Source organism: Ochotona curzoniae, unplaced genomic scaffold (genome assembly GCF_017591425.1).
Source record: "Ochotona curzoniae isolate NIBS_2020 unplaced genomic scaffold, NIBS_Ocur_1.0 contig_1, whole genome shotgun sequence".
Classification (NCBI taxonomy): Eukaryota; Metazoa; Chordata; class Mammalia; order Lagomorpha; family Ochotonidae; genus Ochotona; species Ochotona curzoniae.
Window position 1 is genome coordinate 22,934,585 of NW_024464918.1, and position 23,591 is coordinate 22,958,175.

Below are 23,591 nucleotides of genomic sequence, written 5' to 3' on the forward strand. Positions count from 1 at the left end.
TGCTTATGAGGATTAATGAAACCATTCTGTTGAAGTGCTTAGCACAATATTGTAGTCATAGCTGCTGTGGTTTGTGGAAGGTATTGTTTTCTGTCTTGATTGTGACTAGATGTTACCTGGGTTCTTGTCGTCTGCTTGAAGTATTTGGTGCTGTCTTGCTTACTCTTGTGTGTGTATTTAGTCACAGTTCTTCTGTCAGCTTTTTGGAACGAAATATCATAGCAGGTAACATCTCCTTTAAAAAAAAAAAAGTATTTCTTCAGCATGTTAATTTAGAGGACTTCTATTTTCCATTTTTTAAAAAAACACATTCTGTTGCAGCCTAAACATATTGGGATGGGTTGTTAGGAAGAAAATGGAGCTTGACTCTTTATTATCAGAAAAATACAGCAAAGGTTCCTAAGTGTGTGGTACAGGTGTCACAACTTTCCATAGGCAGATGATAAAGACACCTTGTGCTTGCTTCTAAGCCAGAAACACAGGACGAGGGCTTTTTGTGAGACGTCATTATTTTCTCAGTTATTAATGACTTCATATTCGTTTTCATGCGAAAGAACATGTTTAGGTGCCACCGTCTTAATTGATTCTTTAATCACTGTAGTAGAGCAAGTGAAGAGTCTCACAAGATCTATCCGAAACAGCCGATCTAAACACTTCACCAAGGTGACCCTCTGTTAAATTTGAAACTTGCCAACATGAGAAATGGTGGCTCATTTGAAGCCTTTCCGTACATGAGAATTTAATTAAAGTCACTCTACTGTCTATTAGGGAGAACTAATGAGTTTCTTCGTTTAAATGAAAATCTCCTATGATATCAAGTTTTTTTTCCAAGCACTTCCTGTGGTGACAAACCTGAATTAACAATCTTCTCTATACATCTGATGAGGAAACCAAGTTCTAAAAATAATGTACAGTGCCAGAGGAGTGTGGATTAAAAACATTACACTCAGCATAGTGGATGTGAAAAGAGAATATTTGATATTTTCAAGTTGGGCATGATATACGTCTTTACAATGTAGAGTCATTATTTGTATGTCATCGATAATAGCTCTGATGCCAAAATATAAGTTTTTGGTCATTTCTCAGTAGTCTGTAGCTTATATTATTCCCTTTTTATTCTGTGTACTGTTCTTCAAGAACAGGCTTAGCTTCAAGACTCAGAGGAATAATGAAAAATGAATAAATTTTACTTATCTCCCCCTATGCTTTTAAATCCTCTGTAAAGCTTTCTTTCCAGAGTGCTAGTCCCTCTGAGAGTTGGAAGGGCAGTGTTGAAACATGTTCATGATGCCTAGATGTGGATTTCCTGTGCCCACTCTGCCTAACCAGTGTGAAAACATTCAGATATTGTATAAAAACTATGTCCTTCAATACTTATAGCTGTGTTTCTGAGTGGTTTTCTTAAACTGTTATTTTTTATAACATAAAAAAATATCTTGGGAGTAATTAAAGCTGACCAATTTGTTGTAAAATGCAATGCATGTTACACTTTTCACAACATGTACTTATTCGTCTGATGCCTCCATTTATAACTATACAAAGAGTTTGGTTATTGGCCCAATTAACCCTTCTTATACCTGGAAAGCATTAAAGTCTTAATTTTCCTGCCGTTTTATATGTGCAGTACATATGTAATAAGAGATGATGTGCCTATTATTTTAGTGATAACGAGAAGGATCTACCATGATGGTTTCCATCAGAGGGTGTTGGGAGGTGAACATGAGAGAGCCTGTCTGTTTTTAGACAATTACAGATGATCTATAAAGACAGACGTCTTCCCCCTGGCATGGTTGTTCATCTCTGCAGATCGGAGGGTCTTTAGTTATCTTAATGGTAACACACATCAAAAGGGCTGGAACCTGTGATCTTTCCAATGTAGAGACTGCTTATGACTGAGTACAGATGTGTAAGGGAGAGTAATGAGCCCAGCCTTGGAGGCATTATAAACAAGTGTGTGATCAAGGGGTGGGGACTGGGCAGGAACAGGGAGAGCTGAGAGCTGAGAGCTGACCCCCGGCAGGCGGTTTCCCTTCAGAGACTTCGTTCTCCAAAAGTCACAGGGGACTGTACAATTCCTGACTAGCCTCCTGCCCCCGCCCAGAGGAAAGCTGTAGATTCATTTCAGGTGGAAAGGAATAAAGAAAATAGCACCCAAAGGGCTCTGGTGAAATAGTAGCCTTCCCCCACTCCACCCAAATAAAGCTGAAGAGGGTACAGTTCAGCATTTGGATCAACTTAGAAGCCTTCCTTCAGTCCCATCTTTGCACGGTAAAATCCCTTGCAATTGGGTTCCCCAGAAATGTCATCTGGCATCCGCCAGTGGCACAAGACTCAGTTCCCAATACTCTGCATGTGGAATGCCTTCCCCACACCTCCTTGTAAGACTGACCTGACCCTGTGCTCATCCTCAGATTCAGATCGGCTCCCATCTTCATGCTGGGCTGGTGCCCCTCTCTGTGACCCCGCCACCTTGTTTGTTCCTCCATTTTATGAACTTTCTCATGAGTTTTAGTCAAGTTGGCTCTGTTCCTGCAGGAAAGGGCCTTTGTCTTTGTTGCTTTTTGGGTTCCCAAGGCTTAACCAGACTGCAGTGTGTGATCATGCTTATCAGTAGTCTCTGAATAGAATCTACAGGAAACCTAAAATGTTGTGGAATTTACTTGTGAGTTAACAGGCAATCTTCATGGCATTTGTTCTTGTTTACCTTTATTATGCACAGCAGAAGGGCTCTCCTAATAAATAATCTTATATAAATCCTATGTAAAATATGAAATCAATATGCTAAAAATAAAGCTACTATTCCTGAACATCAACCAAAAAAAAAAAATCGGTCCCTATAGTGATCACTTTGTATTCGTTAATGTTCACTGAATCCTCAAACTTCCCTCTGTTGTGTAAGATGATCAATTACCACCCTTTCCAAATATGAAACCAGAGGCGCAGAGGGGTTGAGAAGCATCAGCAAGGACCCTAGCTGGCATTTGAAGAGGCTGTGTTGTTTCACTTGTACCATACTGGGAAACACATGTCCTCATTTTTAACAAAGTGCTTTTCCCCACCTGTGCCCTGGAGCCATTTCCATTGCCTCCTTCATGTTTGCTTGCTCAACTCTGAGCAAGCCAGGGAGCAACAGCCCCTTGGATGTCAGTGATGAGGATGTGATTTCAAAGCTGAAGGCTGATGTTTTAAGTACACGTTCAGTGCAGGTTATATTGATTTCTTCTCTCTCCACTTTGTCGTGACCAAGTGCTCAAGGCAGAAATCTAAGTCAAACAGGCTCTTGGAACTGCTCCTGGGGCCTGGCAGGTCACAGGTCATTGCACGAATGTGTAGGTCACATTAGCCAAATGACAGAGGCTCAGCTAGAGAGCTCTAAGTGACTTTAGGCAGGCGTTGGTGCTATTCTTAACACATGCCACTGACTACCCACCCTCCAGAAGCAGGCTCTCGGTCAGGCTGGCTGCAAGGGCAGTGACTATGAGCATGACAGTTACACACCATTTGTCTGTGAGTCTCTTTGCTTCCTGTGACTTCCTTAAGCGTGAAAATTAGGATTCATCCATCCATCCATTCATTTGTTCATTCAGGTTAAAACCACTGGGCCTCTACTCTGCCTGCCTCTGAATGTACAGAGATGGGTTAGGCTGCCTTGGACCAGAACCCTGTCTGCAGAGTGTGTCACTACTCAAAACTGTTAGGATAGCCGCTTACTAGACCCCAAAACCAGAATCTCCACCCAGCACCTGGAACAGTGCATACTGCGTGTGCTCCAGATGTTGGCCACTGTACAACAGTCCTTGTCTGATTTTAGTCCTCACAGCTACATTGTACAGTTTTCAGTGCCATTTTTATTCCTTTTAAAAAGATTGGAAAACGGAGGCTCCCAGGAAATATAACAGCAGTTTCAGGAATAGTCTCACTCTGAGCCTACTTTCCTCTTACCGTGTTCATTGTCTCATCTTAAAGCCTCTCCTGTGAAAAACCATTCTGTATCCTGCATAAACTGTCCTTGTATTATAGCCAACATCACTCTTGCTTCAACATTTCATTCACTCGAGGAATCTGACCAATCCCAAGAGCATACTGCATGATGTCATATCATTCCATTATGTTGAAACGGCCCTTTGGAGTCAGAACTGTTTAAGGGACAGCAGCAGACTGAAGAAGGCTTTAGGTGGGGAGGTGTAGCTGCCAGGAAGAATAGGAGAAGTGTGCTTATCGGTTCTTGTTCCAGCCTTTCCCTGCTACAGTTGCAGCAAACTTGGAGTGCTTGCAAGATTCATTTCTTAGATGAGTGATTCTCTGCTTTTTCCTCCTCCAGCAAGGCAGTAAAATACTAACATTCACGCCCATGCAGTGAACATTGTTGCATACTGTGTCCCACACTAGGGGCTTTATATACATTTGCTTATTACCGTAATTAAAATCTCTCATGCGTGAGAAAAACTAAAGTTTAAAGGTAGATTGGATATGATCAAAATTTAAACTCAGGCTGTTAACCACAGAATCAGTATTGCTACTCTACATATTTTCAGCGATGCTGGTGGCAGACTCCCATAGTAATTCTCCCAGTGTGCTTGTGTTGAAGGTGGAAGGAGTAAAGTTTGAGAAACCCCTCCAGGGTGTAGGCAGTGCTTCCTCTGCCCACAAAATTGCATCGGAGTGTGCAAACTTCACAAGATAATTGAGGTTGAAGTTAGCATTATGACACAGCTTATAAAACAACCACTGACTGGTAGCTAAAGCAAGCCCTCACCTTGCATGCAGCAGGATCCTGTATGGATGCCAGTTCATGTCCCAACTGCTCTACTTCTCATCCAGCTCCCTATTTGTGACCTGGAACAGCAGTGGTGAATGACCCAAGGCTTTGGGACCCTGCACCCACATGGGACACCTGGAGGGGGTTCCTGGCTCCTGGCTTTGGATCAGTTTAGCTCTGGCCATTGCGGCCATTTGGGGAGTGAATCAGCAGATGGAAGATCTTTTTCTCTGTCTCTCCTTTTCTCTGTATATTTGCCTTTTCAATAAAAATAAGTATCTTTATAAAAATAAAATTAAAAGATAAAAAGCCGCCACTGACAATGCCGGTGTCTCACATGAGCTGGAGTTGCAGCCTGTGCTGCTCCACTTCCTGCTAATGAACCCAGGAAAACAGCAACCATCAAGCCAGGTAGTTGGGCCACTGCCACACACATGGGAGACCCTGTAGCATTCCTAGTTCCTGGCTGCAATCTGGCCTAATCCAGGCTGTGGAACTATTTGGGGAGTAAACCAGCAGATGGAAGATCTGTCTGTGTGTGTATGTATTTGTAATTGCCCTTCAAGTAAATAAATAAATCTTAAAAAAAAAAAAGGAACAGATACAGCTGAAGGTGTCAAGTCTCTCCTTAGACTCCTCTGCTAAACCCAGAGCATCCTTAATTGAAACTGTTCAATGGACAGTTTATGGCATGATAGCTTATGACCTCTCATCTTCTGTCTGCCTCTTTTCTAGCTAGATTGTGAGCTGCTAGAGAGCAGAGAATTAATTTTATCCCATATAGCAGTCACCTAATATATTGGGGGACATGGGAATACCTCATAATGGCTGCTTGTTTGCTTATGGGAGGATAGCTGATGAACGTGTCAAGACAGACAGGCTCAGTTCTCCACGGCTGACCTAGGAAATCCAATGAGAACCGCATCAATTACACAGACTTCATTCCCTTCTTCTGCAAAATAAGGATTCAAACAATAAGGTCATTGGGAATATGAAGAAGGTATAAACAAAGCACTTGGCACGGCTCCTGGCACCTAATCAGTTCTCAGAAATAGTAATTATTGATTCTGAATATATTGGGTGTTTTTTTTCTGGGTATTACATGCTGTGCTAAATGCTTTGTTTACAATTATCTCATTTAATTTTTGCATAATATAGAAAGGGTTTGTCAGCTTAAAAAACCATGCTTTTCCTCTTACCCTAAAATTGTTTAAGAACACTAACTACTCTCTTTGTCCTCAAACTCATGTTCAGAGACACACAAACACAAATACAGAGTCATAATACACTTTGGTATAGCATGGTAGCTGTTAGATTATAATAATTAACTACTATTAACACCTAGAGCACTGGAATTGACAAACGTTTAACTTAATTTTTAAAAAATTAAAGTGGATTCAAGAGAATTGGGGGGCTGTCTCTATCAATTCCGTCCCTATCCTTCTCCCTCAGTTCTAAGAGAAGAATGAGTTTGCCAATTGGAACATCTCACACAGACGCCTCCTGGCAGTGTGTTGCATTAACTCTTGTAGGACCCAGAAGCATCCATCAGGCACAGTAACAACTATTTTGTTTTAATTTGATCTGAATGAATGCTAACCATGTGAGAATTTTCTGGTGTGCCTTTTAGATGCTTTACAGAGAAATTAGAGCAGATTAGGTTGACCTAGCCTTACCCAGTAATTTTTTATCAAATTGGTGAAAAATTATAGAATACAGATTTTTACTCATATTCCAGAAAGTGTATTGATAACTAAAAATGAATCCTGTTCAGTTTGTAATATCCTTTTCTAAATATTTATTTACTTGAAAGTCATAGTTCAGAGTGAGGATCAGATAAAAGATTTTTTTCCTTCTGCTGGTTCACTCCCCTCAGATAACCACAATTCTGAATCAATGAGGTTGGAACTTCATCTGAGTCTCCCATGGAAAAATTCCATGTTTGAGGCAGTGCAACAAGCATTTCTGCCATCTTCTTCTGCTTTCCCAGGCATCTTAGCAGAGAGTTGGATTAAATAAAATTACAGGACACCAAAATAATGAATTTGTGCACATCCTCACTGAAATGAGTGTTTATCCTGAGTGAACTGAAATTCAAGAAAGGAGGTTGACAAGGATACAAACTACAATACTTTTGGTGAAAGTCAAGTGGACAGGGGACATGAGTAGTGAGAAAGGAAGAGATGCACCTCACACAGTTTGTATTTACAAGGTAGTGTGACAGGGGTTGACGAGAGATCCCAAATGACTGCAATCTCCAGGGCTGGGCCAGGCTGAAGCCAGCAGCTTCTTCAGGGTCTCCCACACCAGGAGAAGAAACTCAAGTACTTGAGCCATCTTCTGCTTTCCTTCCAGGCACAGAAAGTTGGATTGGAAGTAGAGGAGCCAGGGTTGGAATGCAGGGTTGGGGTCCCATGCAGTAGCTTAGCGTCCCATCACAGTGTCTGTCCCACAGCTAGATCTTTTTTTGAAAAGTCAAGGTAGAGAGAGCTTCCCAGACCTAATGCCCGAACAGGAGTTTTCCAAGTGCATAGGAGAGGTGGGGACAGTTTTATGACAGAATAATTAGAATTCCATTGGTGATTGGCCAACTCAAAGCGTGTCACTAAAGTGCCTTTAAATTCAGCTTTAGATTTTGAAGTAGATAATTCCCTTTTCCCAGAGTGGTATGAGGTTGACTTAATTAATGTTTGTAAAGCTTTCTGTAACCTTCAGATAAAAGGTGAGCTACAGGGGGAAGTATATTACTTATTATCATAGCTTTCTCAGCATAGATCACATATGGAAAATTCCCTGAAAGGTCATTTCTAAGAAGCAGTATTAGCCTGGTGGCTCTTAAGCCTTATGTAACTTCCTGGAACAATGCAATAGCATGGGGAAAGAAAATGACATCAACAGGGAGATAATAATGAATTTAAATCATAAGCCTTATTGCCTTCGTGCAGCTGCTGGGGATGAGACGAGCTCAAAGCTTCTAAACTTAACTCAGCCACTGCCTGGAAGCATCTAATTAAAAGTTTTCAAATAAAATCAATACGTTTTGGCAGATAAAAGAGCAGATGGCTTAAGGAAGAGAACTGGGGAGAGGGAAAAACATGTAAGGAAAGCTTCAGGCTTTAAATTCCAGCTGGAAAAAAAAAAATGATCTCACATCGAAGAGAGCAGGGAGCAGAAGTCAACAAATATGGGACACTGCAGAGTCAGTATTCAGCCCTGCACTGCCTTAAGTGTGGCTGTGGATTCAGCCCTGCATTGCCCTAAGTGTGGCTGTGGGTTCAGCCCTGCATTGCCCTAAGTGTGGCTGTGTGTTCAGCACTGCTTCACTCAAAGTGTGGCTGTGGGTTCAGCCCTGCATTGCCCTAAGTGTGGCTGTTCAGCACTGCTTCACTCTAAGTGTGGCTGTGGATTCAGCCCTGCATTGCCCTAAGTGTGGCTGTGGGTTCAGCCCTGCATCGCCCTAAGTGTGGCTATGGATTCAGCACTGCTTCACCCTAAGTGTGGCTGTGGAATTTTTAGTTTGATGTATAATGAAGTCTTTCTGTTGCTTGGAATCCATTCCCAGGAAATGATAAGGCTATTTAATCTTCTGTCAAGGGGTGCCTCCTGCTTCCTTCCTGAATTGAGCTTTATAACAATTGGGATTTCGCTGTATGCTGACAGTTCAGGGTGAGCAAAATTAAGAGACCTCTAAGTGAGGAACACATTTCATCATCAACTGCTTAAATAAATCCAGCAGAAGAAAAGAGTGAAGCATGTCACGATGTTGTGTAAGTCATTGTTGTTACGGGGCACTTCAAAAGGTTCATGGAAAAAGAATTAAAATGCAAGTTTGTTTTGCTGCCAAAAAAGCTTTGAAGTCCACGCGTAGACTTTTTGTGATACATTTTTCCATGAACCTTTCTAAAGACCTCTTATATTTGGTGATGATGTATTTTGTAATTTTGCCTAACAGTTTGACATGCATCATAATCCCTGAGACAAATGTTTGAGGGAGTTGTTGATATCCTTTTACTAAGGTGCAACGGGGTTGCTGAAGTTGAGGTCTCTAGGCCAGCATCTCAAGCCTGGTTCATGGCTGGGCTGGAACTCGTCCTCAGCTCCTCCAATTGTTGCTGCTGCAGCTTGTGCCTTTGGAGCAGTTGCTTAGATTCAGTCACCGGACAGTTTTGCTTTTCCTCTCTTCATCCCATCTTCAAGATTTCTGTAATTCTGGAGGAACTAGGAGACACATCAAGAGCAACAGCACCGTTACATTAAGAGAGCCATGATGTCAGCGTGATCGACCAAGCATGTCACTAGTGACCCTGTGCCAGACTCCCCGTTCAGGTCTCAGAAGCCATCCTTGAGAGTTTCCTGTCCTTTGTTGGTATTTCCATGTAGCTCAGCCCAGCTGAGACAGGCCAGGGGATGCATACAGGGCCCTTCTTTGCTTTGATGCCTCGAGAAAGTGAAAGCTAAGTGTGGTAGATTTCTTTGACCTTAAAAGGCCAAGGTGACATCACGGCAAACTGTTCTTGCGCTGTTTTGTGGCCATAAATAAGCAACTTCTTTGTGGCTTGGTTCTACAAGACAGTCTAAGTGCCAGTATAATTTGAGCTCTAAGAGCTTGTTTAGCACTCCTTTTCTCCCCCTTATCAGAGAGAGATGGAGATTTCAGCGATCCATTCGTTAAATGAAGAGTGTTCCATGAGTGATCCATGCAGCCTCTGTGCAAGATCCATTGTCCATAGTAAAGGCACCTGTGTTTCTCAGAAACCCTGACATGTGCAAGACCAATAGTATCTTCAAGGTCTCCTCAATAGATCATTTTTTATCTGATCCCTCTCTGCATCATTTTGCATCAACTCCAATGACACTTGGTAATTCTCTTTGGTGTATGTTGCTTTCTTTTAGTTCTGTATTCCTACCTGCTCAGGCTACCCTATTTCCTGCTTCACATGATAACCAGTACTTTCTTCAAATATGAATATGTGTACAATAACTTTTATCATATGATACAATTTGTACCGGGTTGGTATAGCATATCACAAATTTAATTACATAAAACCGTGTTCCTGTTTCAAAATTTTTCTGTGACTTCCTTTACACACAGCACAAAGCCATGGCACTTTGCTATGGTCTCCATAACCTGCCCACCTGTCTCCCCCTCAACTCAGGCTGCAGCTCTGCCATCAGTGAGGTCTTGGAACTTGGTAATCTCTTTTGGACTTTATGGGCCTCACAGTTCCCTTTACTGGGAATGCCTATCCCCCTATGTTTTAGAAAGCTGACCTTTCATGTCCTAAAATAAAACATCCAACTTCCAATCATCCTGTAGCTCTACTCCCCATTTTTAATTATTTTTTTTATTCAAGATTATAGATGGGCACAGAGAGTGAGCTGCCATCTGCTGATTGATTCCCTAAGTGCCTGAAACAACTACTTCTAGAGGATTGACCAAACTGAAGCAGGAAGCCAGGAATTCAATCTGAGTCTCTCACTTGGTATGCTAGGCACCCAATACTTAAACCTTCACCTGCTCCCTCCTCCACTGTGCCTAAGCAAGAAGTCGAAATGAGGAGTGGAGCCAGGACTAAAACCTCGGTACACTGAAAAGGGATGTGGCCATCCCAGCTGTCATCTTAGACACTGGGCATATGTCCTCTCCCACCTCCACAATTTTTGCCCTCTTGGCATTTAATACCCTCTCTGGTATTTTGTTTCTGTCTGCCTCCTCCACCAGAACATGTTAGAAGGAGAGGGACCACGTTTGGCTTCTCTTCAGAAATTGGGATTGTGCCCGACTGGAAGCTACACTGTACCTGAATGAATGATGGATATGTCATTTTACCCAACCAGCCTAAAATGCAGCCCATTGTACATAATGACAGTAGTAGTCAGCAGTCACTGAGTGTGGGACCAAGTACCACATTCTGTTTCAAGCACCCTACACGAACAGACTAATTTAAATCTCATAAAAAAAACCCTGTGATGTTTGTGCTATTTTTATCTGCCCCATTTTTTCATATGAGGAAACAGAAGTGATGAGCTTGAGTCTAAGACAATGAGTTTGAGTCTAAGAAGCTAGAAAATGAGAGCCATGATTCAGTCACCAGTATTCTCTTCATCCCCTACACTTATCTTTAGCAGAACTTTCCTGTCCTCTGCATCAAAGATGCATATATACACTTGAGGTCATGAAAAGGAACTTGGAACCCACGTTGCTGCCTGGGAAAAGACATAATTTCACAGTGTGAAATTTGCCAGTGTGTGCACTCTGAGAGTGTGGAAGTCAGCAGAAGCAATCTTGCATTAGTGTGTCCACAGGAAACTAAACCAGACTGATCTGTACAGATGCTGGCCTTCACGAGAATAACTGTCCCCTCAATAGACAGCAGAATTAAAAACTGTTCTGCCTACTAAGTGAGGTAATGAGTTCTAATGCTCTTTGTAGGGTGAATTACACCTCGTGGATGTTAGTTACTCCTGTTAGTTCAGAATCTTCCACAAGTGCTCAGTCTACCCAGTAGCCAAGAAAAGGAAACACCTCCATTTGCCCCCTCCCACCATCCTGAAAACTAAACAGAAATCTCTTCTCCTTTGTTGCCAAAATCCTGGGTCAGAGATATGTAAATGGAAGTACGAGGGCTGCTTGTAAATGATACATGAAAGGGGTTTTGGAAATGAGTGTGCTGTGATTGAATTTCTGGTCAGTCACCCAGAAGGCATCTTGCAGCTAAGCTCCAGACCCAATTCTACTGAAAATGTGTAAGCTTCAGTGCCTGCAGCCAGCCTGGCCACAGAGTCCAAGCCTTGGAACTGCCTCTCAGTGAAGCAGACCCCCAGGCTTGACGACCTTGAAAGAAAAATTAGCACAAGCATAAAAGAAACTCAAGACAAAGTTAATTTTAAAAATGCCTTTCCCATACCTTGACAACAAAACCTCTGATTCTAAATCACTTGATAAAATCAGAAAACCTTAATTGACAATTTGGCTTTTGGTCAAATTGAGAACTTAAATGTTCTTTGGGTAAGGTGGGAGCATCAACACTTAGTGCTGTCCAAATGAAAGTCTTTTTGACCATTTTTAGTGATGAATAAGAAACACAGGGCTCAGCGCAGTCGTTCAATCACTAAAATCTCAACTTGCTAGTGTTGGCATCCCATATGGGTGCTGATTTGTGTCCTGGCTACTCCCCATCCAGCTCCCTGTTTGTAGCCTGGGACACCAGTAGAGGATGGGCCAAAGCCTTAGGACCCTGCACTGACATGGTAGACCCAGAAGGAGCTGCTGGTTCTAGGTTTCAGATTGGCTCAGCTCTGGCTATTGCAGTCACTTGGGGCATGAATCAGTGGATGGAAGGTCTCTCTGTCTATTCTTATCTCTGTAAATCTGTCTTGCCAATAAAAATTCAAAAATCTTAATAAGAAATCTAAAAAAAACCATTTGTTGTTCATGATTTACGCTAAGGTGATGTTTAAGGGTAACTAACAGGTACTCACATGACCAATAGGCTGGAAAGCTCCATTGATAACCATGTTTATTAATAATAAAAACTTGCCAAGCAACCCTTCTCTTAGAAATGATCAAAGCTGAGCTTCAGCTTCAGTTTACCACAAAATTGCTAAGTAGTAGAATTTTGAATTGTTTCTTTCCTTTATTGTTTCCTAAAATTACATTAGCAATGCATTTATAGAATCTAGAACAATAAAACTAAAAGTGGAAGTAAGATGCATTTTTTAAATATTTATTTCTTTGAAACACAAAGTAGCAGAGTAAGGGAAAAAACAGATCTTCCATCTGCTGGTTCACTCCCCAGATGGCTGCAATAGGCTGGATCAGGCCAAAGCTAGAAGCCTGGAACTCTATCCTGGTGTCCCAATGGGTGGCTGGAGTCCATCGTCTGCTGCTTCCTTGGGCACGTTAGCAGAGACTGCATTAGAAGAGGAGCTGAAAGATTGGAATTAGCATTGGGTAGGAGAGATGCCAGTGTACAAGCCACAGATGAACACAGCACAACACTGGCCCCCCAAATTTATTTCATCCTCACCCAGCCTCTGTCCACTCCTCAGTCATTGTCACATCTCTTTCCAGATGTGTCTGGACACATTTGTGTGTACATGTAATTTTTTAAATTATATTTGTATTAATGGTATATTAAGTAATCAATTGCTGCCACAAAACTTAGTGTTCAAATAACAAGTATTTTTTTTTTAGCTCAAACATCTTCTGAGACTAAAGGATCTGAGAGTGGCTGAGCTCCAGGCAGCTCTAGGCCACCGTCTTTCTGGAAGTTGTAGATGGACGCAGGCAGTGTGCAGGGACTGTAGATTCTTGGTAGATTGGGAGTGGAGATGAGCTTGTGGGATAGCTCATTGGTAAGGGTGGTGGTTGGAGTTTCAGTCCCTCCCAAGCTGCTGCTGGAAGGCTGACGTGGCTTTCCAAAGGGTACATGGCAGTTGACTTATCTCAGGTAGGGAGGATGAGAGATCAAGAGAGCCTAAAAGCAAAAGTGAAAGAAATCAAGAAGGAAGCCACAGTGACTTTCTATGATCTCATCCTCAAGTAGTACATTGTCATTTGTGCCACATTCTATGTATTTGAAACAAGTCACTAAGCCTGTCCCATACTCCAAGGAAGCAAATTCCACGTCTTAATGGAAGGAACATCAAAGAATCTGGAAAGATTTTAAAGCCACCACATTTAGTGTACATGCTTCATGTATCATTCCCTTGATGATTAGTCTTGACTTTCCAGGGCAGTAAATATGAATCAATCTCATGTTTTAAATGGCTGTGTACTATTCTGCTATCCATTTAATCATCTTCCTCTTGGGATTGCTCTCAGATTTTCACTCGTGCAGAGAGCAATGATGGTACCTCTTCTGCCTCCTGAACACAGGTACCAGGTTTTTCTAGCAAAAGCATTGCAGTGCCCTCCCTGAGTTGAGGGTCGGCTGATAGCAATTGCTGCCGAATTGCCCTGCAGAATGGCTGTTGTAATTCCATCTGTCATTTGTTCATCACACCCCTGACACTTGAGGGAACTTGTGACAGAATCGTGTTAGGCAAAATGTCTTGGGAATATGCAGACTATTTTGGCCCTATTCAAGTCAGAGTCTAGGAGAAGTCTGACTAGGAGGTGCCCAACATCCACTTTGCTCATGATTGCAGTCTCTTTCCTACAACTCAGCTTGACTTCAGGAAAAATCCAGAAACTCATCCCTGAAGATCCAGGGAGGCTTATCTGATGTTTACAGAGGACTTGGAAGTTCTCAGGTACAAGGTGCCCCTGGAGAGGCAGTTGATTAGGTGTTAATTCAAAACCACTTCTTTTTCTGTGAAAGCAGCTGAGAGGTCATGTGCACAAACAGAAAAAGTGGATTTCAGCACAAAGGAAAATGCTTTTTTTTAATATCTGCTGATCCTAAGCATCAGCAGTGCATTTCTACTGCAGGTACTGTGAATGTGTGCAATCAGTGAATTTGCTGGACCCTCCCACCTTGTAGCTTACATCTAGTTGGAAATCAAGACTCACACTAACTTCCTTCTTTTTTTTTTAAGATTTATTTTTATTATTTTTTAATTGGAAAGGTGGATATACAGAGAGGAGAGACAGAGAGGAAGATCTTCCGTCCGATGATTCACTCCCCAAGTGAGCGCAACGGTTGATGCTATGCCAATCCGTAGCCAGGAGCCTTTTCCAGGTCTCCCACATGGGTGCAGGGTCCCAAAGCCTTGGGCCGTCCTTGACTGCTTTCCCGGGGCCACAGACAAGGAGCTGGAAGGGAAGCGGGGCTGCCGGGATAGAACCGGCTCCCATATGGGATCCCAGGCGTGCAAGGCGAGAACCTTAACCACTTGCACCACCGCGCTGGGCCCTAACTTCCTTTTGTTTCAGACACCAAGTGTCCTTAGCTGACAAAAAGAAATGGCCCTCCTTTAGGTCACCAATCATTAACAATGACTGCCAATCCTGAGATGACCCATACCATCCAAAAACATTTGGCCTGGGTTATTTCTTATTTATTTCACCAAAAATATTTATCTCCTTTAAAAATAGTTGGTCAGATCCAAAATGATGAGTCATCAAGACATCCATCAGTCATTCATTCAACATACATTTTTGGATATCCTGCCAAGTGTCAGATGCTGTGCTGCTCTAAGTGTATAGGAAGTGTGTCAGCCTGACTAATACTCTCAAGACTTTGAAATTTAATGGTCATTACCAGGCCTGAAGAACCTCTTGTGTGTTAAGAGTTTCACAGACATAAGGTCTTTCATTCTTGAAATAGCCACATAAAGAAGCCAGCATTCCCATTTTACAGATGTGTCATCCTAAATGTGAAAATCCACATCTGACATGGTCCAGCTGTTTAGCCAAATGTTTGACTTGGTGAGGCCCCAGGACAAGAGAAGGCTGAGTGAGTTCAGCTTTGATGAAAGTACTTCTTCTAGTAAGAGGCTTCATGGAAATGGGAGCTCCATGTAATGAGTGTGTACCTTTCTGAGAGAGCCGAGACCCACTGCGACTTCTGTCCATGTTAGCTTCAGGAAGCTTATCTAATTCTCCCTGCTGTGGTTGGGTCCCTGGGTCACACATGCTCATATCTCAGTGTACTCCCCTCTAGAGTTTTGGGGTTTTTTTAAGATTTGTTTTTATTGGAAAGGCAAATTTACAAAGAAAAGGAGAAATAGATCTTGTGTTTGTTGGTTTACTCCCCAGGCAGCTCCAACAACCAGAGCTGAGCTCCAATCCGAAGCCAGGAGCTTCTTCTGGATCTCCCATGCAGGTGCCAGGTCCCAAGGTTATGGGTCATGCTCTACTGCTGTACCAGGCCACGAGCCAGGGAGCTGGGTTGGAAGTGGAGCAGCCAGAACATAAACCGGCACCCATTTGAGATCCCAGCACTTGCAAAGTGAAAATTTAGCCAGGAGCCATCATACCTTACCCTTTTCCTTGAAAATTCTTAGCCTGGTGAAATTCCAGGTCTGTAAGACCACTTACTGTGCCTTTACCATGGAGCTATAAGTACTGTGAGGTGTGTGTGATTCTTCTGTTTCCTTTTGTTTCCATGGAGCCTGGTATGGTATCTGCCACAGATGATAGATATGTTATTTAGTCCATTAGTTAATTGCTCTGAAAAGAACTGCCGAAAAGAAGGCTGGAGACTTGTTTAGCTTGTCTTGCACTTTGACAACCTCATTCAACAAATATTTGTTGATCAGATCCCATGATCCAGACACTAAATTATGTACTGAAGGTATAACTTAAATGATGCAGAAATGGTTCTTACTCACTTGGGACTTGCCTGCCCATGGGGGAGCAAGATGATAAATGAGTCAAATAAACATGATGACTTTGGATATTTGCAAGTACTAAACAATAAGCAATGCTGTTGACATGATGGAGAGCAGCAGGGATTGGGGTGGGGGTTAAGGGAGACCTCTCTAAAGAGAAAACATGGCGCTGAGAACTAATCCTGGTACTGAGCCAAGTTTGTGACATGACAGGTACAGAATCATCTCATCTCAATCGACATATCAGTCACTCAGGCTAAAAGCTTTGCAGTTTTGCTGACTTCTTCTTGTTACATTCCATGGCCAGTCCAATGACTTCCCTGTCAGAATGAAGCAAATTCATGGGCTTCCCCTACTCCCTCTGCAATGACACTCATCCAAGTACCACCATCTCTCATTGGATCTGTTGGCACAGCCTCCTCACTCATTTCTGTACTTTTACTGTCAGTTCATGGTAAGTCAGATCACATCACTGTCCTGCTCAGGATCCGTCAGTGGCTGTTCATTACACATGGGTGGGTGGAAGCCAAAAGGCTAACCTAGAAGAGTCTCATGTTGTCCCTTGCTACCATTTCCCACCATTCTGCTCAAGCTTCTTGCCCTTTGTGCTGCTTTACAAATAGATCAAATATGTTTCAGCCTTGGCTTCTTTTCAGTGGGCAAAGAGTTAAACAAATGATGCTCTATCCATGTTATGGAATACTACACAGCAAGAAAAAGGATCACGCTATTGATACACATGACAATCTGGATGAACCTCCAGAAAATTAGATTGAGTAAGAAAGCCAATTCAAAACTGTAATTTAATGCACATCTCCTTAACCCTTGACAACCACTCATCTATAATTTTGTCATTTTGAAGGTATTATAAATGTGCAAAAAGACTAGCACTTGCCATGGGGTTGAGAGGAGGCTGAAGGGTGGAGGCAAGGGGATATGACTGTAAAAGTGTAGCATGAGAGATCCTTTTAGCAATAAAAATAGTTCATGAAGTCTATCAAGGTCAGTGTCCTGATTGTGATGCAGTCCTTCAGCAAAGATGTAACCACAGGTTGCAGGTGGGCGAAGGGTACATAGTAACTCTCAGTATCATTTCTCAGAAGTACATATAGGTCAGAATTCAAAGCTTGACTTGAAGCAGAGGCCATGGGTTTAATCCCTGCTCTGCCACTTACTAGCCAATGACCCTGAGCAGTGTATTAGCCTCTCTGAGCCTCTCTTTCCTACCCTACAAAGTAGGAATCATGAAGGTTCTCAGCTTGCATTGTTTTGAAGATTAATCAAGGTCATGCAGTTGCAGTGCTGGCTGCTGGCTTTGACTTGGAATGTTGATTGGGAGCTCAGGATATGGGACCTGCTTCTGCTGCTGTGATGGTACTAAGCAGAGAATCCGGAGGCAGGTCTCGGACATCTTAGGACAAATCAGGAACATGGCAGAGATTCCCCAAACTGCCTCAATTCCCACTGTCTTCATCAGCATGGTAGTTTTTTCCTTATGGCTCCTGCTCCAAAAGAGATTCACAATTTAGTTTGGGCTAAAATGCTAAGTAAGCACCTGTGCCCTAAGAATTTACTAAGAATTTAGCTTCTGTTGTACTTGCTTTTAGTTATAGCAATTGAAAAAAAAATCTAGCTTTGCAAAGAGACATTGGTGTGAAGCCTGTGAGCCTCCTCATGCTAATAGTTCTTATAACGTCTCATAGATGGAGTGTATCACTGGCTCTTCCTCAAAACCTGAATATGTGACAGCACTCAAATGAGTTTGCCCTGGGACTTTTTTGGGCAAACTTTGAAAAAACATAGGTGATATGGTCTCTTCTAGAACAGAACAAAGTAGACTCAGACCAAAAGCTATTCTTCTGGAACGTTCTCAGTTGGAATAGGTCCTATGTAACTCTGCCTTCTCTACTTGTGGATTCTGTATCTCTGGATTCAGCCAATCACCAACCAAAGATGTTTGAAGAATATTGTCTGTCCTGGACACGCACTGAATTCAGTTTGGTTGTTCTTATTCCCTAAGCAATGCTGCATAGCAATGATTTCCACAGCTTTTGCATTGTATTAAGTGGCGTGAGCAATAGAGAGGTGATTAATGCATGTGGGAGGAAATCAATAGGTTACAGGAAAAGATAACACCTTTTCTGTAATAGACTTGAGCATCTGCCATCTTGTTATTGAGGGGATTCAGGTATGAATACTGTGTACATCCTGAGGGAGAACTATTTAGCCATGTCCCCAGTGTGGCAGTCTGCCAGCCAACTGCCTACCATTAAGACACAAGAGCCATTCTGACACAGCCACAGCAGAGGTGACAGTTAGGAATGATGAGCTGGACTTTTTAGTTTCTAGATTGCAGAGGTATAGTAAGAAATACAGGAAATTCTTCCTCTCCAAGTGAAATCTATTAAAAATGCCTAAGAGGCAGCAAGTATGGGGGTCAGTATTGGGGGTCACAGAAATAAATTGGGCCGGGTTGCTTGCCCTTGAGTGACGCTGCTTCTCAAATGATGATCAGTGTAGCATTAGAGAAGAGATTTGAATTAGGAAACCTGAGTGGGAGTCCCTACTCTCCCAGACGAACTTGTTGGGGCGAGCTTTCCCAAACCTTCACTTCCAGCTTTCTGTGTAAAGGGAGAGGATTACCTACTGTGCCTTCCTCCTGCAGGATTTGAGAGAGAAATACATGTAAACACAGAATGTTGTATTAACCCAAAGCCAACATTTGTGTGTGCTGCTGTTAAATCAGTAATTATAACTTCAGGCTGCTTCGCCCAAGGATTAAAAAAAAAAAAATCCAAACAATCATTTTTGTTTTCCTCATGCTTTTTAGAACAGATGGGTCCATCAGGGCAAAGAAGAGAATTCTAAAAGGTTTTGTCATTTTGGTGTGAGACTTAGCAGCCGGCAGTTGCTCAAGTCCCTTCGACAAAACGGTGCAGTATTTGCCCCAGCCTTTTCACATCCCCTCCCATATTTTAATCAGTTGTCCCAGAAACCTCATCTCCGTTTCCTTTTGTAGACTGAAGAACACATTGACAGTAAAATTGATCTGTTCATTCCTGTGCTCCATTTTTTTTCAAAGACTTTATTTATTTGGAAGGTAAAATGATAAAGAGATTGTTCATCCACTGAGTTAGTCCCCAAATGCCCTAAATAGCCAGGGCAGGCCAGGATGAAACCAGGAATCTCAAAGTCCATCCAACTCTGTCACAGGAGTCCCAGCACTTAGGCCCACGTTCTCTATACTTTTCCAGGTGCCTTAACAAGGGGCTGGATCAGCCGGGCCTCAAACCAGTGCCCATACGGAATGCTGGCATTGCAGACAGAAGCCATGCATAGCACCACAGTGCAGCCCCTTTCCTACCCTCTCCTCCCTCCCACTTTTTTTCCCCTATAGAGTGTGTCTCTTTTAAGATATCATCTTTCTTACCTCTGACTCTGGCTGCCACCCAGAGGCTGTTTCATCCAATGATTACTATGTAGGACCTTTTTGGTTTTTTTTATTTCCAGCCCCCGAATTGTTTCAAAGTTAATAATTCTTCACAGATGTTGTGTAGTCCCTGGTACCAGTGGTAAATGTGGTTTAGATGGGGTAGATGTGACCGGGATCTCTTTCCAAGAAGGTGAGATGATATGAGAGACCATAAAGCAGCTGTTAATGTCCCTGTCAAAACCAGGAGGGCTACACACAGCAGTAGAAAGCCATTCTCCAGGTCCCCAAACTAACTGTCTTGATTAACATGCTGCATGGCCATCACAGGTGTAGCACATAATAGCTCTAGATGGTGTTCATAGCCAAGCCAATTAAGATCTGTCACTGGGCCAAGAACTAACCGTGTGTGCATCATAATGCCACAAGTCAAAATGAGTTCTCTAAATAATAACTGCTGGCATTTCTAGGACATCTTATGGTTAAATACACCATCCATCCTTTGTTTCATTTTCTTCTCATATACAGGGAAGGTAGCTTGGGTGAGAAACCAAAGCTAACAAAAGTTGAGCAATTAATTGATCGATTTAGAAACCTCTTATGGCAGAACACTCATGATAATCAGAAGTCCTCATAGAATTCTCTGCTATCCATATGGCAATAACTAACATTTATCTATCACTTAACAGCTCACAAAATGCTATTACATTCATTTTCTTACTACCTCTTCCCTAATAACCCTGTGAAACAGATCTTTGTTGTTCTATTTTTAGGGAAGGAAAAGGCCCAAAACCTTGGCATGCTGGCTGGAATCCTGCCTCTCATTTTCTAGTTGAGGAAGCTGTGGTTTGGGTGAGGTTCTGTCTCTTGGTCAAGTGCATAGGATTACTAAGCTTTGGAACAGGGTTTTAAACTCAGGTCTGCTAACTTCAATACTGGACTCCAACAGTACCACTCCATTCTCATTCTCTCATTCATTCATTCTCTCTCTCTCTCTCATTTTAAAGCTAAAGGAGGCAGGATACTGACTAAGCTACAAAGTCTTCTGTTGCCACAGTACCCAACTTTAAGCAACTACTGGTTTGTTGTCAATCATATTCACATTGAGTTAAGAGTAGACAGTTTATATTCTAATCTGCATATAGATCTGGCTCTTGGTCTCTGAACTTGCCGATCTCCATGGTGCTGGTGACATGAGTTTGAGTCAGCTTTTGTTGGTTTGCAGGCCACCATCCACTAGAATGGCTGTGGATGACCACAAAGGTGTGTGAGCCAATGAGGCAGGCTCTGATGTAGACAGACTGCCTACCAGAAGGAAAGAATAAGCTCTTAGCTATTCTCAGCCACAAATAATGAGTTGCAATAAATGTGGTATTCTTTGTGTCTTTGAGGGGAAGAATGAGGAGGAGTCTCTTTTGGCTCTTCTGGTGGTGGTTTCTAGGTTAATACCGAGCCCCTGAGAACAAATGACTGCCTGGCTCATGTCCCAGTACGGATGGAACACACAAGATGGTTCCCTGGTGACCCGTGTGTGGGTGGGAGTGGAATTTCACATGGTTCACTGCTGGCCAGCCAGTGCTTCCACTCACTGTTCCCTCTGAAAGCATTCCATAGTCCCAGCCTGTGTGTTCCCACTGGAGGAGGACAGAAAATGAATGCTGTGTTCCCAATAGCACAGTGAAGCTTAAGGGCCAGGTTCCTTTCATCTAAAAAGCCAACAATGATGATTTCCTCAAGAGCAAATGGCTTCCCTGGCTTCTTTGGCTGCAGAGACATAGCTGTGTCTGCTCTCCTGCTCCATGCAGAAATCTGGCACATGACTGGGACAGCCAAGCTCATCTCAACATAATCTATTTTTAAAAAGAGCCATAACTGGGAGTAGGAGGGACTATAGGATCAGCTTTAAATGCTGTTGCATTGTATTTCAGATTTCTGTTACAAAATGGAGGAAGGAAAAGGTACATTTTAGGTAACTACGTGAGTGTTTTTGAAATACCAGTGTATACTTAAATGTTTTTCTAACACTTTATAATTCCCAGACATTGAATGAATAAATCTACACTTGCCTTTGCTTAATGCAGTTGAATTGATTTCTGCCCACTGACCTGTGATTCTATCTCAGTGGGAAATAATCGATAGGTCATTTGGGCTCACTTTGGCATGTCATTGGTCCCTGCTTTAATCTTGGTAATCCCGGCTGTAAACTAGGCACTATGGAGGTGGATTGATTGGTGGCAATACTGCTCAATGATTTTGTGACTCTCATGTTTAGGCAGGTTTTAGCTCATGTTTCAGTGAAGTTGTTCCTTCTGCTTTGGCGTTTACACTTCAGTGCCTCTTTGCCTGTCTTAGATACATGAACATATTTGTGGCAAATGGAATTAAAGATAAATTTCCTTTGGTGTAAAGAAGTCTAAAACCCATGCAGAGGAAAGGTCTTCAAAAAGTTTATGAGGATATGTGCTATTAAAAATACCTATGCTTAGATTATAACATTTTTTGTATCACAGATTTAAATCCATTTTTTTCACAAACCTTTGACAGAGTTTTCATATGGAAAGGTCCGATTGGGAGGAAGCTTGGGATTGAAAGGTTTCAAACAGAATCTGAAAGGGAAATGATAAAAATGTAAAAACATGATAAGACATCAGTGTTTCAAAAATTCGGATTGAACCCGATGAGGAAAGGTGACATTTAAAACTAACATCAGAATCACTGAGCTAAAATTAATATAAATCTTCCTCTCACTTGAGATACACGCACCCCCCTTACTGTCTATTCTCTGGGAGAAAGTGTTTTACATGTATCCTAATCCTAACCGCAATATTCCTTTGGCCTTATGTGATAATTTTGTAAGTCTCAGGCAAAATTATTTATGAAAGGAACATAGGAATGCTATATATTGCCCAAGTCCTTTCACTCCAATATTTGTTAAAAACCCAATGTCAATGTGCTCTTGATTCTTAAAAAAAAAAAAAAAAAAAGGAGAAAAATCTTCCCCCACCTACCCAGCCATTCATTGCCTATCAATTATTAATTCTCGCTAATCTTCAGGTATGAAGCTATTGTTAAAGAGGGTGGAATTACATAAAGCAGATTGCTTGTTCCAATGGCATGTGCATGGCAGCCTCGGCTTGCTAAGGCTGCATTACGAAGGTGCCACCAGAGATGACCCAAACAATAGAAGTTTGTTATCTCACAGTTCTGAGAGCCAGAAGTTCAATATCCAGGAGTTGGCAGGGTTGGCTCCTGGGAGGGCTAGGAGAGAGAAACTGGCCCATCCCTCTCTCCTGGCTTCTGTTGGTTTGCTGGCAGTCTTTGGCATCTTTGGTTTAGGGATACATCCGCTCCATCTCGATCATCATGTCATGTGGTATTCTGCATGAATGCATGTCTGTCTCAGGATTCAAGGTTCACCTTTCTATAAGACCCAAGTCAGATTAGACGAGAACTTAGACTATCTCAGTGATTTTCTAGGGAAACCAGGACAGTGGCTAGCTTGATCCACTGTTCATTAGCTACACCCAAAGCTGTCCAGAGTCTTGGCAGTCCCTCCAACCTTAAGATTCAAGTACATTCCCACGCAGTGAAGAGACAGGCAGCAGCCTGCCCAAAATCACCAGATGGCATGGAGTCCTCCGTGACACTGGCATCACACACATTTTAGATTTATTGAAAAGCTTATAAAAAAATGAGATACTCTCTAGGGCAATAAAGTCCCAAATCCATCAATTTCCTGGAGTATCCAGGCACAGGCCCCCTGGCTGTTTTTGAGGTGGCTAGCCAGTAATTCTTCAAATGGTTTCTTCTGACACACACACCACATTTTCTTTCTTAACAAAGTGAAGACTTGATTTCTGCGGAGTCCATTACACAGATTGGCCCCTGAGGTAATGGCAAGAGGAGAATCTAATGGGTTCCACTAAGGAAATCCCATTTGCTCCATGAAGACTCAACAGTGAGGAGTGTTCCTGAACAAGTCTCTGTTTACCTAAACCTAAACACAAATAGCATTCAATCCACCTCTTCCTCTTTGGAAACTAGGCTGGTATTGATTGTAGAACTATCGAATATTTTTCAGCTCCATTTTGCTTTTAAAAGAACTGAGGATGACACAGAAAG

The 23,591-nt window shown here is 42.3% G+C and overlaps 1 protein-coding gene across 3 annotated transcripts in view; it reads left to right on the forward strand.

Moving 5' to 3' along the window:
* Positions 1–23,591, forward strand: part of PPP2R2B (protein phosphatase 2 regulatory subunit Bbeta) — a 391,000-nt gene that overhangs the window by 237,493 nt on the left and 129,916 nt on the right. The window lies entirely within an intron of this gene.